The sequence below is a fragment of the Rhinolophus hipposideros genome (assembly GCF_964194185.1).
Source record: "Rhinolophus hipposideros genome assembly, chromosome: 14".
In the NCBI taxonomy this organism is placed as follows: domain Eukaryota; kingdom Metazoa; phylum Chordata; class Mammalia; order Chiroptera; family Rhinolophidae; genus Rhinolophus; species Rhinolophus hipposideros.
Window position 1 is genome coordinate 39,750,741 of NC_138060.1, and position 20,834 is coordinate 39,771,574.

Sequence of the window (20,834 nt, forward strand, 5' to 3'; positions counted from 1 at the left end):
TTAAAACATGAATATTCCATCAGTCATCTCTCTCTATTTGAATTTTGCCTTGCCCTCTATATGTACTCTCAAGAAAAAGCTTAAGTGTCTCACCTAATTTGCCACAAGCCTGCTTACCTATTTAGGTTAGGCCACCAGAGTTGATGAGAAATTCTTTGGGAAGCCAAGCACAAGTTTCTGCTTTCAACTATTTATAGCAATCAGCTGGCTTTTCCAGCCCCTCATTAGATCAATCATGGCCATTGTCTTACAGTTGAGTGGGAAATCGTTACAGGTGGAAGAAGGCACGATGCCTCTAATTCAGCAGAAGCCCCCCTAACAGGAAAGCTGCAAGGAATTACAATCAAATAGGAAACTCGTCAGGGGTATGGGGTTGCTTCCAAGGCAAGATTTCTGAAGACTTTCTGGATTCTGGGTTGCACATCAAATAAAATGTAGAGAGACACTACAACAAACCCACATACACACAAGGGAAGACCACCCTTTCTTTCCAGCATATTATAAGTCTGCTGTTGGGCTTTCAGCTTTAGCTGAAATGCCACTTGGTAGTGACACACTTAGATTTGGCGAGGGCTTATCTTTTTTACAGGCCATTTATTTGGGAATGTGTTTTACAGGTGGCCCTTGGTGTTGGGTCCAAACCCCGGGCTTATGTAGCGTAGTATGCTACACGTCTTTGGGGCTGAATCAAGTGTCACATAATATGAGCTGCTGGGAGCCAATAATTTGCAAAGTTCTCCTTTTTTCCTCTCTTTGCTTTTTCCCTGGCCTGTTGGGCAATGACAGTCAAAAGCCAGCTGGACCCATCACGATGGGTGGGAAAATTGCTGGAGTCCAGATTTCTGCTTGGGCCCATACATAGGGTCTGGGGTGACCCTAGGAGCAGGTGGGTCTTATTTGGCACCCCTTCCATTAAAACCTGCCTCAGAAATCAGTTTATTTGAAGGAGTTAACGAATGTGCTAGATATTTTCTACCCACTGGCAGAGGGAAAAGTAGTGCACACGTCTGAATAAATAACTGAAAATGGCTTCTCACTGTTCAGGAAGTACAATCAATTTGAAATTAGGATTATGGAAACATCTGCGAAAATTCAAGTGTCATCTCAATTTGGGCTCATTCAGATCCTGTATTTTTCAACTTCCCAAGCAGTGCATTTAAAATCTAATCCTAATTAACACACATAGTTTAATTATAGCCAACAAAATATTCTACAAAAATTGTGTGTGCTGGTTGGGGGATGGGTGGGGAGGGAGGAGGCGAGGGGGAAATCAGACAAATGTTCCCTGATTGTAAAAATTCTTGTTTGGTTAATAATATAAATCCTCAAGATTTTATACACACACTGAAGTTTGCTTACCAGGAATTGAAGTAACAGAGAGCATGGAGTCTCCTTTTGACCAAGTCCTACTTTTTTTCTGTCTTCCTATTTCTCCTTAACCTGGAAAGAACAAAGACCTTGTTAATTTGGCTCATACACTCTCTTTTGTGAAGACCTTTGTTGCTTTGTTTATTTTCTTTCTCTGATCAGAAGATAAACCTTTATGGTTGTGTTTGAGTACAAATAAAGAAATAAATCTACTTGCATAAAGCAAACTTTATGGTCTGTTGTTTTAGTGATGAGAAACACCTCTAAGGATTTGAAGCTTTAACTGAGAGGCACACCAACATGTTTGGATGCTTTATTGGAACCTCATCCTAACCAACCAAAACACTGCAATCAGCCATCTTGCAGAACTATCGGTGCTTTCCCCTCCCAAACCTGGCATAAGTGGAATATGCAAAGGGAGTATAAATGTAAAGAAAATGAAACAAAAATGAAGCAAACAAGGGGAAACATTCCATCCTGAAGCTCAAACATAATTTTAACTAAAATCAACCTTGAACAGCTTAAAAATTCAAGCTGACTTAGTCTTGTATCATTATTTTGTATCATTATTTTGGTCAATAATAAGTTTAAGGGGAAAAAGTAAGATTTTTCTTATTCTCTTACTTAAGTACTCTGTAAGAGAGTTCTATTTGTTATTCATGTTAAAATACAGAGGACTAACTTCTACTCTAGATTCTGTGAGCAGAATTTAATTGTATTTCTATTGTTGAAAAAAGAAAAACATCCAAATACTTTGCGTTGTTCTGAAAATTTTACTGTAGTATTTGTTATACTGAAATTGGAACCTCTGTTAGTATTAAACTAGTCTAGGTTTTTGAGGAAAAAGTGGTGATTTTTTTTATTAGATTAGTACCATTGTAATTTCCCACATCTAAACCCAATCTTGAAGACAAAGTCATTTTTTTTTTTTTGGCACTTAAAAGCCCAAATACTTGCTTTTTTTATAAATCAATTCCATTCCTTTGTCCACCATGATTTTAAAGGATTTATAACAATGGGGCAGTTTCAATTGGTTATTAGTAAGAAATGAATTAAAGAAGGTGTGCTATGACATTTTGTTGAAAAGAATCTTATATTTCTCTGAAGAACCCAGTGGCTCAGAAAAGCCTATATAGTAGAAACATAAGGTGTTTCTTTACTTATAGGGTACAATTTATAGACTAGAATCAGCCTTCAAAATCATCTGCAGAGTAAATCTTGATTAAATTTTATTGAACAGTAAAACTAACAATTTGTAATTTTGTTTTATTTTACCATTTCTAGTTCTGTCTCATTTTCCTTCTTTCTTTTTCTTCTTGTCTCTTTTCTAGTGTCATGCCCTACTGACTCCACAAAGGAAGAGACTGTTCATTCCTATCATTGTCATACAGCCTAGCACAGGAACTGGCACACATAAGAAAGCAATAAATACGAATTGAATGAAAGAATGAATTCTACTTATTCATTGATTTTAGGGTGAAATTAGAGAGAGGATTTTTGGCTGGATGTAGGAAAGTGGCTATAGAATCATGCATAATAATCTCATGCTGAAAAAGGTAGCAAACAATTACTTGTCATTGTTCAAAAATAACATTCTATAATGGTAATGGTAAATAAAGAAAATGCTAATGGTCACAGCAAAGCAAAAATAAAAATCTGTGAAGGATTTGGAACTCAGGAATTAAGGTAAAACATGGATTCACATCTCTTGTCTCCCTCTTATCAGCTGTGTGGCATAGCAAGTTGTTTAATCTCTGTCAACCATGGATTCTTCATCTATAACATGGACCTAGGTTTGTAGTAAAAATAAAATGAGATAATGCTTATAAAGTACTCAGCAAAGTGCCTGGAGATAAAGATCAGATCATAAACTGAAGTAATTGTTATTACTAAGTAATATTTTCCTTTTTGGCATAATAACTTAAAGGTCTAAAGGAAAAGTACACCAACAGCTCAACTGTACAGAATACCATGGATTGAAATGTCCCCAGACTCAAAATCCTTCCAGTTCTGTGTCAGAGAGTTCTATGCTCTCTTTCGATTCCAGGCCTTGTTTCCTAATATACTGTTGAAGCTCTTGGCTTATACAAAGAAACAGGTTATTCTGGGTTGATGAGTGGAAGTATAGAGGGACAGAAATGCAACTACACATTAAGGAAAAGGGAAAAGAGGCAATTAAAACAGAGTTTCCAAACTTCCATGGTTCCCATTGATCTAAATGCTGTCCCAAAGACTCTGACTCCCAGTGTGATGAAAACAGAAAACACACTTCACCCAGAAAGGATGTGCATCTTTTAAACAGGCATTCCATTAGTGTGAGAATCAGAAATCAGTGCTCAGTTCCTAAAAAGTATTGTAGGAATAAGGTTGAGAATACATTTGTAAAACAAAAACTAATAATAACAATGATTCCATTTTGTATGAAAATATATTGTCATAACACTAAGATTATAGTTTTAGCCATAGAAATTGTACAACACAGAGATGCATACAAAATGGGAGCCTTTAGAATGAAATTTATGCTATGGCTAAGTCACAAGCAAGCAAGCTTAATAATTTTTTTTTTAAGATTTTATTGGGGAAGGGGAACAGGACTTTTTTGGGGTACAGTGTGTACTTCCAGGAATATTTTTCCAAGTCAAGTTGTTGTCCTTTCAATCTTAGTTGTGGAGGGTGCAGCTCAGCTCCAGGTCCAGTTGCCATTTTTCTAGTTGCAGGGGGAGCATTTTTCTAGTTGCGATCCCTTGTGGGAGTCGAACCGGCAACCTTGTGGTTGAGGGGACGCGCTCCAACCAACTGAGCCATCTGGGAGCTCAGCAGCAGCTCAGCTCAAGGTGTAGTGTTCAATCTTAGTTGCAGGGGGCAGAACCCACCATCCCTTGCGGGATTTGGAGGAGTTGAACTGGCAACCTTGTGGTTGAGAGCCCACTGGCCCATGTGGGAATTGAACCAGCAGCCTTCGGAGTTAGGAGCATGGAGCTCTAACCCCCTGAGCCACCGGGCCAGCCCAAGCTTGATAATTTTGCTAACATGTTTATATGTGATACAGATGAGGTGAGCAAGGCTGATCAAAGATATGGGTATCAAAGATCATGTGATCAAAAGATTCAAGATGAGTGGTAAGAGACAGTGTGTGGAGGATACAGGCAGGGGTGGAAGGTTGAATATGGGAGGGTAGAAAAATTTGGAACTGTTAACACACCTTTGTGTGTTTGGGGGCATATAACAGAAGATTTGAAGAAACACTAAATGTCTCATGTTCTTATTTTCAAGGCAAAATGTCACAGCAGGGCAATATATAGTGGATAGAGTCAACTGGAAACAGAACATGGTATGGGAATTTGACATTCTACTTAGGGTAGATCCACTGATGTGGCTGCCTGCTTTCGGGTTCCATTCCATCGATGGTTGTCACATTGCCACCCGTTTTGTTCCTGGCCAGAGCTGATTAATATAGGGTAGAAATGCTTGACGTCGCTGTAGAAAAGAGACTCTCTTTCCAGAGGATTTGAAACATGAGCAGGAGGTGGTTTCAAGCTATTATTTCATTATCCATGTCTGCAAGTTCTTGTTGCATACGGTCCTTTCTCATACCAAAGCCTTGTTGAGCTCTTCCTTAGTTCTATGAGCTGTCTAGTATTTTTGTAATAAATATTACCTCTCCCTTTTGCGTTAGTTCACCAGCATTTGCTTGCCACCAAGAGGACCGTACACGATTTATCACCTATGCTTTTCTATTCTCCAAAGATGGTGACTGAACAATCGTACAAGGTCAAGAGGATCAGACAGCTAAGTACAAAAAGTTGGTCTTACTGAGCAAGCCAGTTTCATAATGTGTTAAAAACAAAAAAAAAACCACAACTCTTTGTTATAGCTCATTTCAGTTTCCAAGCTTAGGGAAAATAAAGCAATGTGCCATGATTAACTGGGCAGGCTGTGGAGTTTGAAATTCAGTTCTAAAATTTACTATGTGACCTTAAACTATTTAAACTCTATGTGTTTGTTTTCCTTATCTGACAAAAATGAAGATAACATAGGGTTGTTATGAGGATTAAATGAGGACATACACATAAAACACAACCTTATATGGTACTTTTAAAGAGGTCAATAAATGTTGGCAATTTTTTTTTTCTTTTGGTTGACTTACATTATTATGAGATATCTCATCCCAGAAAACAGGCAGGATCAACATTACTTTTCCCATTATACATTTTCAAAAAACTGAGGCTCTAAAAAGAAGAAATGACTTGTCCAAAGTCATGAAATTGTAGAGATAGGGCCATAATTACAATTTTTAAAATGTCACTTACTAATATTTATTGAGTAGTCACAATGTACCAGATCTTGGAAATACAGTCCTTGTCTTCATAAAACTGTTACCGTCTTATGCAGGGGTCAGCTAACTACCACCTGTGGGACAAATCTAGCATCTTCTCTGCTTTTGTAAATAAAGTTTAGTTGGAACACAGCCATGCTCCTTTCCTAAGTGTACTGTCTGTTTTTTTCCCTGCTACAATGGGAGAATTGAGTAGCTGTTATAGAGTCCCCATGGCCCTCCAAGCCTAAAATATTTAGTATCTGACTCTTTATAGAAAAAGTTTGCTAAACCCCAGGTTAGTAGATTTATGACATTGGTCTAAAAATGTTTTCTTTAATTGTAAAAGGCTAATTAAAGCAATAAAAAGAATTCCTTAAGAGCGTGAACAAGTTTTAGTCTTTATAGCTTTCACTATACCCAATACAGTCCCCACCCACCGCCCCAATACACATACGTCCTAAGAGAAGGATTCTCTGTCTGCAACTACTGGAAATTGGAAAATGGTTTCTGGTGGACCCACATTTCCTCTGCATTGTTCTCAACATTTAATCCCAGATTATCCTTCAGACCTATAGCCTTGTATATCATCCTTGCTTTTCTGACTAGAGAGGAAACAAACTGTTGTGTTACTCAACTTGGTTAAGTTACAAAACTTCTTGAGAGACACACCCTTTAGCCATGCAGCCTAGAAACTGCTCCTGCATCCATTCCTTAATAATAATAAGTCACACACCCACAATTATTGGAAATATTAAATAACTAAATCATTTCACCTTTCAAGTTTCAGATTTGGAGTCTATTTGTACATACTCGCATATTTTAACATAATCTGATTGATTGCTTTAACTTTTCTCATCTAAAATGTCCACGGTGAGAGATGTGACAGAATTGTCTGTAAAAGAAGTAGAAATTCCTCCACAAAGGATGGTTGAGTACAGCAAAGCCATTGTCTGATAAAGTCTCCGAGACTTGCTGGTGGGGGGCAACGAGTGGCCCTTGTAGCACAAAATCCTGACCCAAGCATCTGGCTTCCTGATTAAACTCTATGGCATGTGCTCTGGAATAGCTTTGCTTAGGGAAGAGACACAGAGCAAAAATCATTGCAGACGGGCTATCTTGTTGGGATGTACAGAGCATAGGCATCTGATTTTGAAGGTCCAAATGACGAGTAGTGGCTTGGGCAAATGTTGTGGGGGAGGTTTCTAAACCTTGCTGCTGAGGAAGAGACAGGCTGGGATAACCACAGAAATTACCACAAGCAGGAAATTCTGAAGGCTGTGGAGTGCACAGCACACATCTTTAAAACCTCATCCCTGTTAGGTTCCCACTGACTGGCTCATGTAAGCTACTTGGAAGAGGAGGCACACACCATCTGACAAAAGCAGAGGAATAATTTAGAAAATAGACATTCAGGTTTCTCACTGCGTTGTAGGAAAGGACAAATCTGAACATCGGGCTGCTGCAAAAGTAGCATTCAGGGATACTGAGTATTGATATCGCAGGAGGAAAAACTTGGCTCTGTCCATTACGTGTGAACCAAGCCCAGCTTGTCAGCAGAAAAAGGGGTTTAAATGCTCCTACTTGTGTGAATTACCACCAGAAACATCCAATTTAACGTGCTATCATGACTTGACTAGGTTTATAGGGGAAAAAAAGATGAAAAGTAGAAAAAGATGTAGTGATTTAAGAAATTCTAGAGTAACTGGAATTAAAACATAAATCAGAACTTGTATGCCACATTGTGGGGTGTCAGGCCAATTAGAAGATTGTTATACAGACTCCTTAGCATTTTAAAAACTTTTAATTTTGAAATCTCCTTAGCATTTCAATCTTGAAAAGTGATTTTATTTCCTTAGTTTTCCCCAGGCTTGTTCCCCACTGGTCTTGCTGCTGATCATAAAAGCATTTTATCAGAGAGGAGGGACTGGCCCAGTGTTTATTGAGTACCAGCCTTGAAGTGCACAGCTTTGGCAGATGAAAAGGGATCTGGGTCCACACTGGACACCACAAAGCACAAGAAAGAAGGCTGGGGCCACACAGATGGGAAGGGAAGCCAGTCGTGACTGATCCAATAGGAAGAAATTAGGAGCCACGTTGAGCGATTTTTCTCACATGGTATTTCTGTGTTCATTGCATGGTGTACTTTAAATGTCCTATTTAGCCTTCTGGTTCACCTTTTACCTAAATGTTCAACTAGATTAATTTAGGCTCTAACCTGCTTTGAGTAGAGGATTTTAATCATTTCTCCAATGTATCTGAGGACTCCTAGGTGGGGGCAGATGCTTACAGAGGTAGTTGCTTTCTATTACGTCTTACTTCTGATCCTGACTGCAGATGCCCTTTTGGTCCCCTCTGTCTTCCCAACAACACCTTCCAAAGGAGCTCCAGCTTTGTGTGTTGTGCTTTGCTCTTTAAATGTGGACTTGGCCTTTATTTCATTCACCAAGGAAGCATGCTCCAAGGCTGGGACTTCTCTCTACTGTTTATTGCCCTTCACTAAAAGACTTTGGGAATGGGGAAGGTGTGCAGAGAGATGAGGGCATTACAGAGGGTCACTGCAGCACAAAACGGGAGGCCGTTTCAAATTAGGATGCAGACATCCCTTCCCAAGAGTCCATCACAGGTAGTTCTCTCCTGGTGATTTCTCTCCCTGGAACCTATTCTTCAGATACATTGCTGGGGTCCCACAGTCTTCTCCCACTTTCTCCTTCCTCTGTCTCAGGTCCCACCTCTAATTCAATCATTTAGCTTCTCAGAAGAAATCTAAAAATCCCTTAAAGGGCACACACAGACTTCAATGGTCTGGATAGATGATCTTTTGCCTTATTAAGCTGAATATGTTTAGCCCCTCTTTGTCTCCATTTTCCCTATCCCAGACCACTGTTGTAAGTACCCTATGAATAAGAAAATCCTATGTAACTCTATGAATAAGAGAACCCATAGTAACATTATGAATTTAAAAAAAAAAGGAAAAAGTTTTCTGTTTAAGATGGATCATAGAGGTATCTCTTAGATCTACCCTCAATCAATTGCCAGTTTATAAAAGAGGAAATTTGATCTTCTTCCATTAGTTAGTAGATTGGAAAGAAAATGTTGGTTTGAAGGCTATGGAGCCGGGGTTCTTGTCCTGACTCTGCCTCTAATAATTATTGTGACCATGGGAAGGCCCCCTTTCCTCTCTGATACTCAGGTTGCTCATCTGTAAATAGAATAGGTAGACCAGCATTTTCCAAACTACGTTCTTCGTATACTTCGTATAATAGGTAGACCAGCATTTTACAAACTGTGTTCTTCATATACTAGTTTGGCAAGATGTTCATGGATGTTCCAAGGAATAGGTATTCTGAGCTTGACGCTTGAAGACTACACAACACAACAAGATTGAAAATGTTCCTTTGCTGCAGGACTTCTCAGATAGATCTCTTAATAAGGGGCTGTGCATAGTGACAGTGCAGGAGAGAGATGCAATACATAGCACTTCCCAGATACATTGGAAAGAGCTCCCCCAACCCCTCTTTTAAGTAAGAAACCTATTAATTTCTTGCAGAAATGCTGCTTATTGAACACTGTCATTCTAGAGAATAATTAAGATGCATCATTTCATCCTCTTCATGTTCACGGTCTGTCATAATTGTTTCTACCTACTCAGCCCAAGTGAAGAAATACCAAGTCATCATAGAGGGAGGATTGGCTATTTCCTAATAGCTTTATCTCTCTCTTTTTGGTCAGTTAAAAAAAAAATGCTGAAGGTCTTCTCACCTTCTGAAAACTTGCAAAGCAGAACTCTGGGAAGGTTGATAATTGCAGAGCTGTTTATTCAGATGGTTCTGTGTTCTAAAATGACCTGCTATAGGTCTGCGTCTACCTTGTTGAGCTGCTCTTGCTACCTAATACCTGAAGCTCAGGGTTTCTATTTGAGGTATGACTCTAATTAAGAGATTAAAGAGTGAAAGAGCTAGAAAGTTGGTTACTCCCCCTGGCTCGGTGCCATTTTCCCACCGGTTAATTCAAAGTATAAAATTTTATTTTTCAAAATGATTCAACACTGTTATTCATGTTAAAATGAAAACAGTTTCTTTCTAGATTTTCTGATTGTAAAATTCTGAGTAAATTGATCAAAATGGACTTTTTGGCGGGTGGGTGGATGAGGGGTGCATAGTTTCTCCTGTGGGGCTGGTCCTCTAAGAACATACTTGTTTTCCTAGTTGGGTAATTTGGTACTAATTAAGTGGATTCTGGAAAACATCTTGAAGCTGTAGAGAAGTGGGTACACTGTATAGCTTTGACTTAATACCCATGGCCAGCAAACGTTCTCTTTCCAACTCTCTCCATACCAAGTTGCTTTTCTCAACCTCTTATCAGCATACTCATACCTAATCTTCTTTTGCCACTAGGTCTCCCCAGGTTCAAGAAGATAGCTGATGTTCTCAGTCAGTCTAAGGTGTGAGGGACTTTGGTGGATGCTGTGATGTACCACCTGGATTTCCCTTCAGGAATGAGAATGTGTACCCCCATCTGCTGGAAGTACTGCTAGCAGACACCTCCAAAATGTAAGCCTACTAAAGGAACTGCTTTAAATCGCTCTCCTGGGTATCTACCCAAAAAATCTGAAAGCATTTCTCTATAGAGACACGTGTACTCCAATGTTCATTGCAGCTTTGTTTACGGTGGCCAAGACATGGAAACAACCAAAATGTCCTTCGATAGACGAATGGATAAAGAAGTTGTGGTACATATACACAATGGAATACTATTCGGCATTAAGGAAAGACGATATAGGAGCATTTGTGACAACATGGATGGATCTTGAGAGTATAATGCTAAGTGAAATAAGTCAGACAGAAAAAGCAGAGAACCCTATGATTTCACTGATACGTGGTATATAAACCAAAAACAACAAAAGAACAAGACAAACAAATGAGAAACAAAAACTCATAGACACAGACAGTAATTTAGTGGTTACCAGAGGGTAAGGAGGGGTGGGAGGGTGATGAGGGTAAGGGGGATCAAATATATGGTGATGGAAGGAGAACTGACTCTGGGTGGTGAACACACTTGGGGATTTATAGATGATGTGATACAGAATTGTACACCTGAAATCTATGTAATTTTACTAACAATTGTCACCCCAATGAATTTAATTAATTAAAAAAAAAAGAACTGCTTTAGCTGAAGAGCACTGTCTTGCCTAAGGTCAACTGCGTTGGATGACTGGTGGAGGAGGGGACAAAGGCCTCTGTACTGCAACTTAGAATAGCTCTGAAGGGCTAGTAGAGCTTCAGAACCTGGTGGCATAGGCTGAGGCCTCCTTTGAGACTGCATCACAGCTCAGCTTCTCCCTGTCCCAATGCTGCTTCCTTCCTTTCTCCTACAATTGCTGATCCTAAGAGCCCTCCTTAATAAAATTCCTGCATGTTAGGCTTCATCTTAGAGTCTGTGTTCTAGAAAACCCAACATATAGCAGGGACTTAATACATTACCTATCCCTGGAGGACCTTGTGTTTTAAAGGGATTCCACAGCATTAGGGTTATGTTTAACTCAAAGGAAGAGTCACTTGCTTGGCATTGTGACACCTAGAAAGGAGTGGAAGGGTGGCTTATGCATATAGAGGGAAAAGGTCTTTTTTTAAAAAAAATCATTACTGTTTTTGTGTCTTGTTTAAAACATTGTTTCCTAACAGAGTCATAGAGATATTGTTCTATGTTTTCTTCTAAATATTTAAATACGCTGACTTGCCAATTCCATTTAGAATTGATTTTCCATTTTTATGAAGTGCAAAAAGTCAGGTAAAATTAAATATATGTTGTTTAGGGTTATAAGCATTTGTGACAAAACTGTACAAAAGAAAGGGAATGATAAACACAAAATTCAGGATTAATATTGCCTGGTTAGTGCAGACAGGTGGAATAATATACAAATCGCTTCAATGAAATTGATAAGGTTCTAACAGTTGAATTGGAACACTCATGGGTGTCCATGTTTATCATTAAGCTTTATAATCTATGCATACATTTCATATATTCTTTAGTGTATCAATATTATGTGTTTTATTTTTAAGAGAGAAAATGAGAAAGGAAGAAGTGGAGATAACAAAAACCAACATCTCAATGTTTTGCTGTAAAGGGTACTAGAGTAATGGGCAGTAAGTGGAATGGAATGTGGAGGTCACACAAGGTTATTTTTAAAGACATGAAATATTACAGTAAGTTTGTACGTGGATAAGAAGATCCAACAGAACATGAAAAATTGTAAATGCAGGAGAGAGAAAAGGCATTTGGCAGAATGATACCCTGCATTCTTTTGCAAGGCATTTTTCCTGGGTTATAATTTTCATCTCTGTTATAGCATCAGTTCCTCTGAATTGCATGTCTCACCCATTTATTCATTTTTGCTTAATCACAAATATTATCCAGCCCCTCCTAGGTGCCAGGAGCTCATGCATGGATATAGTTAGTAGTGAGATTTGCTTTAGCCACTTGTGTTCATGAGCTTACTGTGGTGGTGTCTTGCTGTGTTCTCCCTAAATTATAGAACAACCAATTGCCTGGGAGCCCAGATCTGGCTCCACCCACCTCCCCAGTTTCTCAAGGTACTGGCCCCTATACTGACTGAGGTGCAGTCATACCCACGCTCTTTTCGGTTCCTTGACTTCTCAAAGAACTCGCTGGCTCAGGTCCATTGCACATGCTGTTGCTTATGCCTGGGGTTCTCTTTCTCCTGATTAACTCTGATTCTTCCTTTTCAAGTCTCAGCTTGCATATCATTCTTTCTAAGAGGCCATCTCTCCAGCTTCACGCCTCTAACCCCACCTCCACCATCTAAAATTCTATTATCCACTTATTCTTGTTCATATGGCACTTATTCACTATACATCACAATACTTATTACAATTTCAATTGCAATTTTATATTTATTTTTTGATCTCCTCAGTTAAATAAGCAAACTCCATGAGGGGAGGGCCATGACCGTTTTGTTTCCCCTTGTGTGAGTATCTGAGCTTTTATATTGAAAGTGCTCAACAGACATGTTGTCTCTGTCCTCCAATGCTGCCATTCTACATTGACGAAAAAAACCAAAATCTGCAAGAGAAGAAAGTTGGACATAGAAGAGGAACTAATTCTTAATCCAGTTTTGTTTCTATTGCAGTTACTGGGTTTGGTTTAATGGCTCCTCAGCAATTTTAAGAAAAAAAAAAAAAGAACTAATTGTCAGATCAGAGCATGTTAAATCTGGAAGGGACCCAGGAAGGCCTCATGGAAATATCTCTAGGGTAGAGAATGACAGACAAGGGGCAAAGGAACAAACAGTGAAAGCTAAAAAACAACTATTTACTAAGTGCTTAATATGCATTAGCCTTGTGGTAAGAGCTTTACCTACAGGACCTAATTTAATCCCTTTAAATTTCCTGAGAAAAGGATCTATTAGTTTTATTTCACTGAAACTCTAAGAGTGATGTACTAAAATATATGTACTAAAATCATACACCTTGTCAATGGTGGTGCAAAGACTGAAACCCAGGTCTACTCGACCCTGAAATAGTGCTTCCCCAATCTTAATGTGGGTGCAGATCACTTAGGGATTTATTAAAGTGGAAATTCTTTTTCAACAGAACTGAGATTCTGCATTTATAACAAGTTGCTGGTGACACTGATGTTGCTGGTCCTCGGGAGACACTTGGAAAACCAAGTGTATTTTGCCATTTTTCCACCACATACAAGTCATGTGGGGATCTTGTAAAAAAAAAAAAAGAAAAAGAAAAACAACAAAAAAAACAGATTCTGATTTACTAGAGTTGAGATGGAACTCGGGATTCTCTATTTTTTACAAGCTCCCAGTTGAGGCCTCTTCTGCTCATCCATGAACCATACTTTGAGCAGCTAAGATCTTAGTACCCCAAATTCAAATTGCTTATTGGAGATAGAGGCTGGAACAGATCTCAGCTTCCTTTTGACTGTTGACAGCTTCCAACTGCTGACATTCTCTGACAATGGTTATGCTACTATGTGGTATCTGAAGCTGCCTTTAAAAACAACAAAAAATCCACTCTTTGGTTGCTAACTACCTCTGAAGGGAAAGAAGGGCAGGAATGGCCTAGACAGCTAATGAAGCCTGAGTCTTGTGTGATGTCAGTGGGGAGATCTGCAAGACATGCCAAGTTCACCTGTCCATGCAGCATAGATGCCAACCCCCTCTCCCTTCCCAACGTTTCAAAGCAATGTGATGTCACCAGCTCTAAAAAACCCGAGGTTCATAATGAAACTTGTAATCAGGTGAGTCTTGTTTTGTTTTGAGTCCATTCACACTGTTTCTCACAGTCCCTCCCTCGGTGACTTCAGGGGCACACTCTGGGGGTGAATTCTGGGAACTCTAACTGATCTTTCAGGTTTACATAAAGTGGGTTTACTCCCCTCAGAGAACATCACTTGCTTTCTTGTAAATCTTGTCCCTTGCTCAGAGGGGGGAACCTGGCTTTCGTTACTGATTAATACATTTGGTGACTGCAGGTGTTACACATGCTAGTATGTCGTCTCAGGCTCTCATCTAACGTGAATATAGAAAAGATACGGCAGAGGCAGTTGCCGTGGCAGACGACTGGGAGGCTGGTCACGCTCTTGAACTTCATATTCAATGTCCTGGGCCTATTGTCCACAAAACTGGATTAGAGCAATGCGCTGTTGGGTGGCTGTCCAATTGAACCCAGCCTCGCTTTTCGCAGTTTACTTTTTGAATAAGAAGGATTCTCTCTCCTGCACATGAGGCAGACAAGATGAAGGGCATCTTGCATATTTAGAAGACACCAGATGAGGAGTGCATATAAGATTGAGGTGGAAGGAAGTGTTTTCCCCTGATTTCCACCACCATGTGGAAATAAAGGAAGTGGGAGGGTCGGAACTTTAGAGACTGACAGACCTGGATTTCAGTTCTGGCTCTATCGCTTACTAGGTTATTTTACCTCTCAAGATTTGGTTTTCCCATCTGTAAACAGGGATAATACACCTAACATCATATTGTGAGTATGAGGATTAGACCACAGTATATGCAAAGCCCTTTGTGCCTGGAGCGTAGGGTGCACTCCATAAATATGAACCTTTCTCCTCTCTTCTTCCTTACTCTTCCCTTTCTAGATTCCAAATGCAAGAAACAGCTACCAGGCTCTGCACAACGGCACTTTCAAAGTGTTTTGTGCCCAGGTCCATTTAGATTCCAAAATACTCCCATTCCACTGCTTAGTTCTGTGTTCTTGTCGTCTGACATGCTTCTTTGATTACACACCGCTGTCACTCAGAGCGCTGGCAGCCACCGACGAATTCTATTATAACAGCTGATTGTATAGGCCTTCCTCAGCATTTGATCAACGGAGATTCCTCTCAGACCCTAAAGGAACCACACTCCTGGCCAAATTTACTTTAAGATAGTGGTTGCTTTATTTACAAACCCTTCCAAAAGGTTTCCCAGCAGAAACGAAATTGGTGATTTTGTGCAAAAGAATTAGAAACGATGTTCCAACTGTTTTGTTAATGGAGGTCTGCCACATTTGCAACATAGACAACGTAGGGCCTTAATGTTTTATTAGATTGGAATCATTTCTGGCATTTAAACGTTTTAATGAAATTTGTTCAATTTTCTGGGTGTGTTTTATATGAAAAAATTAAATGTTTTTTGGCAGGTCTATTAAAAAGACACCGGCAACATCTCTGGATAGTTTAGTACTCAGAAATCAATGATACAACATTTTATTTAAACCACCAGTCGAGAGCTGTATGGTAGTGATTTTCTTTTCTTCTGGGCCACACATGAGCATCATGATTGTATATGCAGAGTAAACCTGAAGCAGGGATTTTTGTTGTTGTTGTTGTTGTTTTAGCTAGGAAAACAAGACTACACCACAGCACACTGTCTTTGTGTGAATTTGTAAAAGATGTCACATCCAGGCAGATATGGCCCACTGGCTCTCCGTTTGGCAAGTGGAGGGAGCTGAATTCTGGCACCCATTCACGCTTGGCCAGTCATCTGTGCAGTGCGTGGACTGAGCAACAGTACACAGTGTTCCTTAGGAAAGCCCGGGGTTCACGCTCCTCATCCAAATGAGAAAGGTGCCTCTGCTTTAGGTGTCCTGTTCTTTCTTTCTCAAACCTTTAGCCTCTGAATTCATTGTGTTTTCCCCACAAATTGGCCATGCAGACCTTGCTCCTAAGAACAAGATGCTTCTTTTTTTGCCCCTCAGTGCCTTAATTCATAAGTATTTGTTGAGCATCTTATGTATGCCAGCACATAGAAGATCTTTGGTAAATGTTTGTTGAATGATTAGATGTTTGTTTATCTTGCTCAGATAGACCACAGTGAAAATGAATCCACTCCACTCTCGGTTCTAGAGATGGTATTTGTCATGCTGTGGGCTGACGAAAGCGACCCTTTCTTTTCTCCATCCCTTTCACAGTTCCTTTGTATCTGGGAGGGTAGATATTTGTTTCACAATGTATGACTATAGGGTAACAATTCTCCATTGCAGGTAAAGATGCAATTGGCATACACACAAGACGAGGAGGAAGAATTCTCTGCAAAAGTATTGTAGGGCTAGCAATAGAGTGTATGGAATTGAAAAGTCCTCAAAGGCCACTTTTGTCCTTCGGGGTCTCTCCCTTTCCATCCATGAATCCCTTTATTAGCCATGACTTTGGAATGCTCTAATGCTGCCTTGACCCTGAAAAGGGTTTGTCCTTATGTTGTCACACTCATCCTTTTACATTGGAAAAAGAGGAAAAGGGAAAATCAGACATCATGGTAGATAAAGAAAAGGAGGGAAAGAATGTAGTAACACGTGCAACTTTCTGAAAACTTGTGTAAGAAGAATTTCAGATGGAGACACATGACCAACGACTGAGTGAACTGTCCTTCTTCATTTTCATTTGGGAAGATGTACCAAAGGTCAGAGGAACTGGAGAAAGCAGAAGACAGGACTTTACCATAATGTGACACCTGAAAAGTATTTATCACAAATTAATACTTGATTCTCCTCTTTGGAATGGGACGGTAGAAAAAAAAAACAAACCCTGTTGCATTTTTGAGTAGCTAAGAGAAGATGCTGTTAGTTGAACATGGTCTTCCATTGGTTCCTGGTCACGTTCTATGAATTCTAGAACCACCAACCTTGCCCTTCTTGTCCTATCCTATTCTGTTTTCCACTCACTCCCAGCTGCTTGTCTTCATCTTCCTCTCCACCCTCCTTCTTGCCCCATCTACTTTTCATGAGTCACATCTGTGGGAGGAGGAACGAGGGGACCAAAGAACACAAGAGACTCTTTCCTCACAGGATCACAATGTGCTTTTACACAAAAATTAATCTTCACCACTTCCCTGTGAGGATAGGAAGCTTATTAACACCTTTGACATCTTGTAGGATGCAGAGGTTAAATGCCTTTCTGTCAGGCATCCTGGCAGGGCCAGAGAGTGGGGTTTCCTGGCTTTTCTTACCTTCAGGGGCCTCTTCCTGGTTTTCCTTTTTTCCCTCTTCCCTCCAACAGAGCTCCTTTGAGGAGAGAATCTGACTCTGTCTTCAGTGGCTGGAACTAGATAGGATCACAAGGGAGAATAAACCAATCCCAAGCTTCCTATTCTTTCCACCGGCAAAAGCCCTGATTTACAAGCAGAGATCCTGCCACTGTCCTTTATTATGATAAAGTACTTCTGCTCTCCGAGCCTCATTTTCCTCATCTGTAAAATGGAAATAATAGATCCAGTTGTCATACACACCAGAGGAAGAATTTTCAACAGATTTTGTGAAGGGCTTTCTATAGATACAATGTGTGGATTTGAAAAACTCTTAAAAGGCCACACTTGCCCCGAGTTTCTTTCCAAGGTTTACTTCCTTGGATTGTTCTGAGAATTGAAAGAAACACTATACATATAAAGGCCAAGCAGAGGCTTAGTACACACTAGATGCCCAATTAAGAGTCATTGAAAAAAAAAATGAAGCATGAACAAAATCTCAAAAGTGAGACCAGGGAAACCTTTTTTTGTACACACACAGTGGAAAATTACTTACGAATAACATTTTTATATAAGGGAACACACTTGTAATATCCAAATATCTCCTCTCTTCCTTGTGATTAGAATCCTTTTAACCTGTGACAAAGCTTACCCTCCCTCTATCCCCCAATTTTAAGGAGGTATCACAGAGCAATGAATCATAACAAAAGCACTGCTAAGGGGAAAGAAGAAAGATACAAAGAATTAGATATGGACAGGAACATAGAGAAACAGAACACAGAGAAGGGAAGTGGAGGGAGGGAGTGGGCAATTTAATAAAATCTCACTACTCACAGTACTGTCTAGGGCTGGCCCCAAGGAGAAGAGTGAGGATAGGTAGGTGCAGTGGGTAAGTACTGCTATTACAATTGGACTTGACACTAGTTTTGTAGAAACAAAGATATTCATTATGTGGTAAACCTTTATAATGGAATCTAGTTACATGCATTAGGATTAGTGAGTTTGGCTCCAAGCGTAGAAAAATAGGCAAAGAGTAGTTTATATGAGTAGGTGCTTTATTTGACCCATGTGGCAGAAATCCATAGGTTGGTAGTCCAGGACTAGTGCAATGCCTCAAGGAAGTTTTCCTAGCCCCTTTCCAACTTCCTGCAGTGCCAACCTTGATGAATGGTATTTGCACTTAAGATGGTTGCTATGTGCGCAGATATCATGTACATACCCCAGGCAGAAGAAAAACAAAAGGGTCAAATAGGAAATTGGAAAGGAACGAAACGTGTTCAGTAATCCTCAGTTCTCCTCTTATTGGCCACAACTGTGTCACATGGCCACCCCTCCCTGCAAAGGAGTCTGGGAAGAGAGTTTTGTGGCACGTGCAATGCAAACTTCTCCATCTACGTTAACATATCTTTGGTAAAATCTACATTGCTCTCTATAGAGCTGCACTGCCCAGTATGGCGGTCAATAGGCATACGTGGCTATTTAAATTTAAATTGATTAAAATTAAATAAAATAAAACTTTTTTTTTCCTCAGTAGCACTAACTACTGTGGCTTGTGGCAACCATATTGGACAGTGCAGATATAGAACATTTCCACTATCTCAGAAAGTTCTACTGCAGGATTTTAGATGCATGTGGAAAAGTGTAGAATGTTGTATAAGAGTTGGCAGAAGTGGAAAACAGCATAAAAGACAACTGATGTTCTTTGTGATGACCAAGACTCTAACTGTTAATGGTGGAGGGAGGAGGGAGGCTGAGGAGACTGGACAGGAATAGGATTCCAGAATATGAGTGATCAGTTGGCGGCAGAAACACAGCTACTATCATAACACCTGTATACAATAATTCTGTGGTCTCTAGCCTGCCTCAAAAATATCTGAGGTTACCTATAGTCACATTTTGTTCCTTTTCTCACATATGGATGGACAGGGAGCATCTCCTTTCTTTAAAATTATTGTGATGAACAAATTTTGGATTTAATTTGTTCCACAATTAGCTCAGTCCAGTCTTTAGATGCTCCTGAATGCAGAAGGGTGGAGATGTGTTTTAATTCCCGAGAATTTAGGAGCATTATTTGTCTAAGCATTAGAGGGAATTATTCAGCTAAGTCCTGACGACTTGAATGCAAGTTTACCTCTGAGAGTGTATTTCCCTTTCCTTAAACACTCAGCCTCATTACTTGTATTATATCTTGGGTTGAATTGCACAAGATGCCCATCTGTCCAAAGGCTTATTCTGTGGGCTCATTCTGAATGGCTTGAATTTTAACTTTGCTTTGAACTTGTTGGCTTAACTCCTCCTGCTTTTCCTGGGCCATGCATACAATTTTAAATCTCATGTTTATTTCTCTCACAGATACTCTAAAGTGAAATAATGCTACAAAAGCCACGTTATGTTTATATTCCTCTCCTCGTTTGTTTTGAAATGGCCGCCTATTTTACATGTGTGAATCAGTGGGTCTGGCTCTGCTAGGTGAGAAGCTCTCCTGATAAATGCTATGTAGGGTACTACAGCTGAAAGTTTCCCTCTTTCAGCTCTGGTTGAAATTAATTATACTTATTGCTTCCCTTCTCATTTGTCTTTCTGTCTAGAAAAGTGATAGAAAGTTCTGATCTTCCTTTTGTGGTTCTATGGCAGTTACAGTTACCGGTAATTACAGACGCAGGGCCCATTGTAGCCATGCAATCGGAACTGGATGGTGAACCCACTGAACAGGGACCGTCTCCTCGCACGATGCTTTCGTAACTCCCTCTCTACAGTGGGGACTCAGTTGGCACCCAATAAGTAATAAATAATAATGATAAGTAGTCTCAGCTTGTGCTTTCCAGAATGGTGCCTTGCTTTTTCTAATTTTGTAAAATGGCTTTCTGATGAAGTGGAGTGTCCATGTCACCGTCACAGAAAATATGGATTGGTTTTCAATGAAATATTAATGATTATCAACTCACTGGGCTTTTCATTTGTGAGGACTGCAACAAAAAGTCGCTGAATTTCTTGATAATGGCTTAAAATATGATTGCTTCAGTATTAATTGTGTCTGGTCGAAGCTTTTTAAAATGCTTATTTAAAAAAAAAATAACCTCATCCCATTTCTCTTCTGACTACCCTTATTTTGGGTATTATCATTCTTCAGTAGAAGTTTCAGACAAATAAGGACATGGTTTTGATGGGTGGGGTTTGTGGTGCTAAAATGAAGCAGAAATAAGTCTTATCTCCATCACATGCCAGTTTTCTTTTAATAACTCTGAAAGAGCTACCTATCTGTAAAGTGTATGTATCTGTAAAATAAGAGTAATACTACTAATACCTACTTCATAGAATCATAGTGAGCATTAATGAAAAAGTGGATGTAGAATGCCTTAGCATAGTGTCTGGCACACAGTAAGACCTCAAGAAACATTAATTTTTATTATTTAGTTGGAAAGGGGCAGCCAGAAAGGAGGTAAAAATCCAAATCTGCCATTTGGCTCACGTTAGCCATTTGAGTGGGAAAGGTGTCAGAGGACCTTGTCATAAGGAGCGGCTGTCATGAGATTTGGGGATTATCTGTGGGTTTCTGCTTCCTGCCCTCTTCTGTTTCCTGATACCATTTGAGAGTTTGTTCTGCTGACTCTGGACATGCTCTGCAGCTTTCTCCTCTACCTTTGCTAACTGTTAGGATTA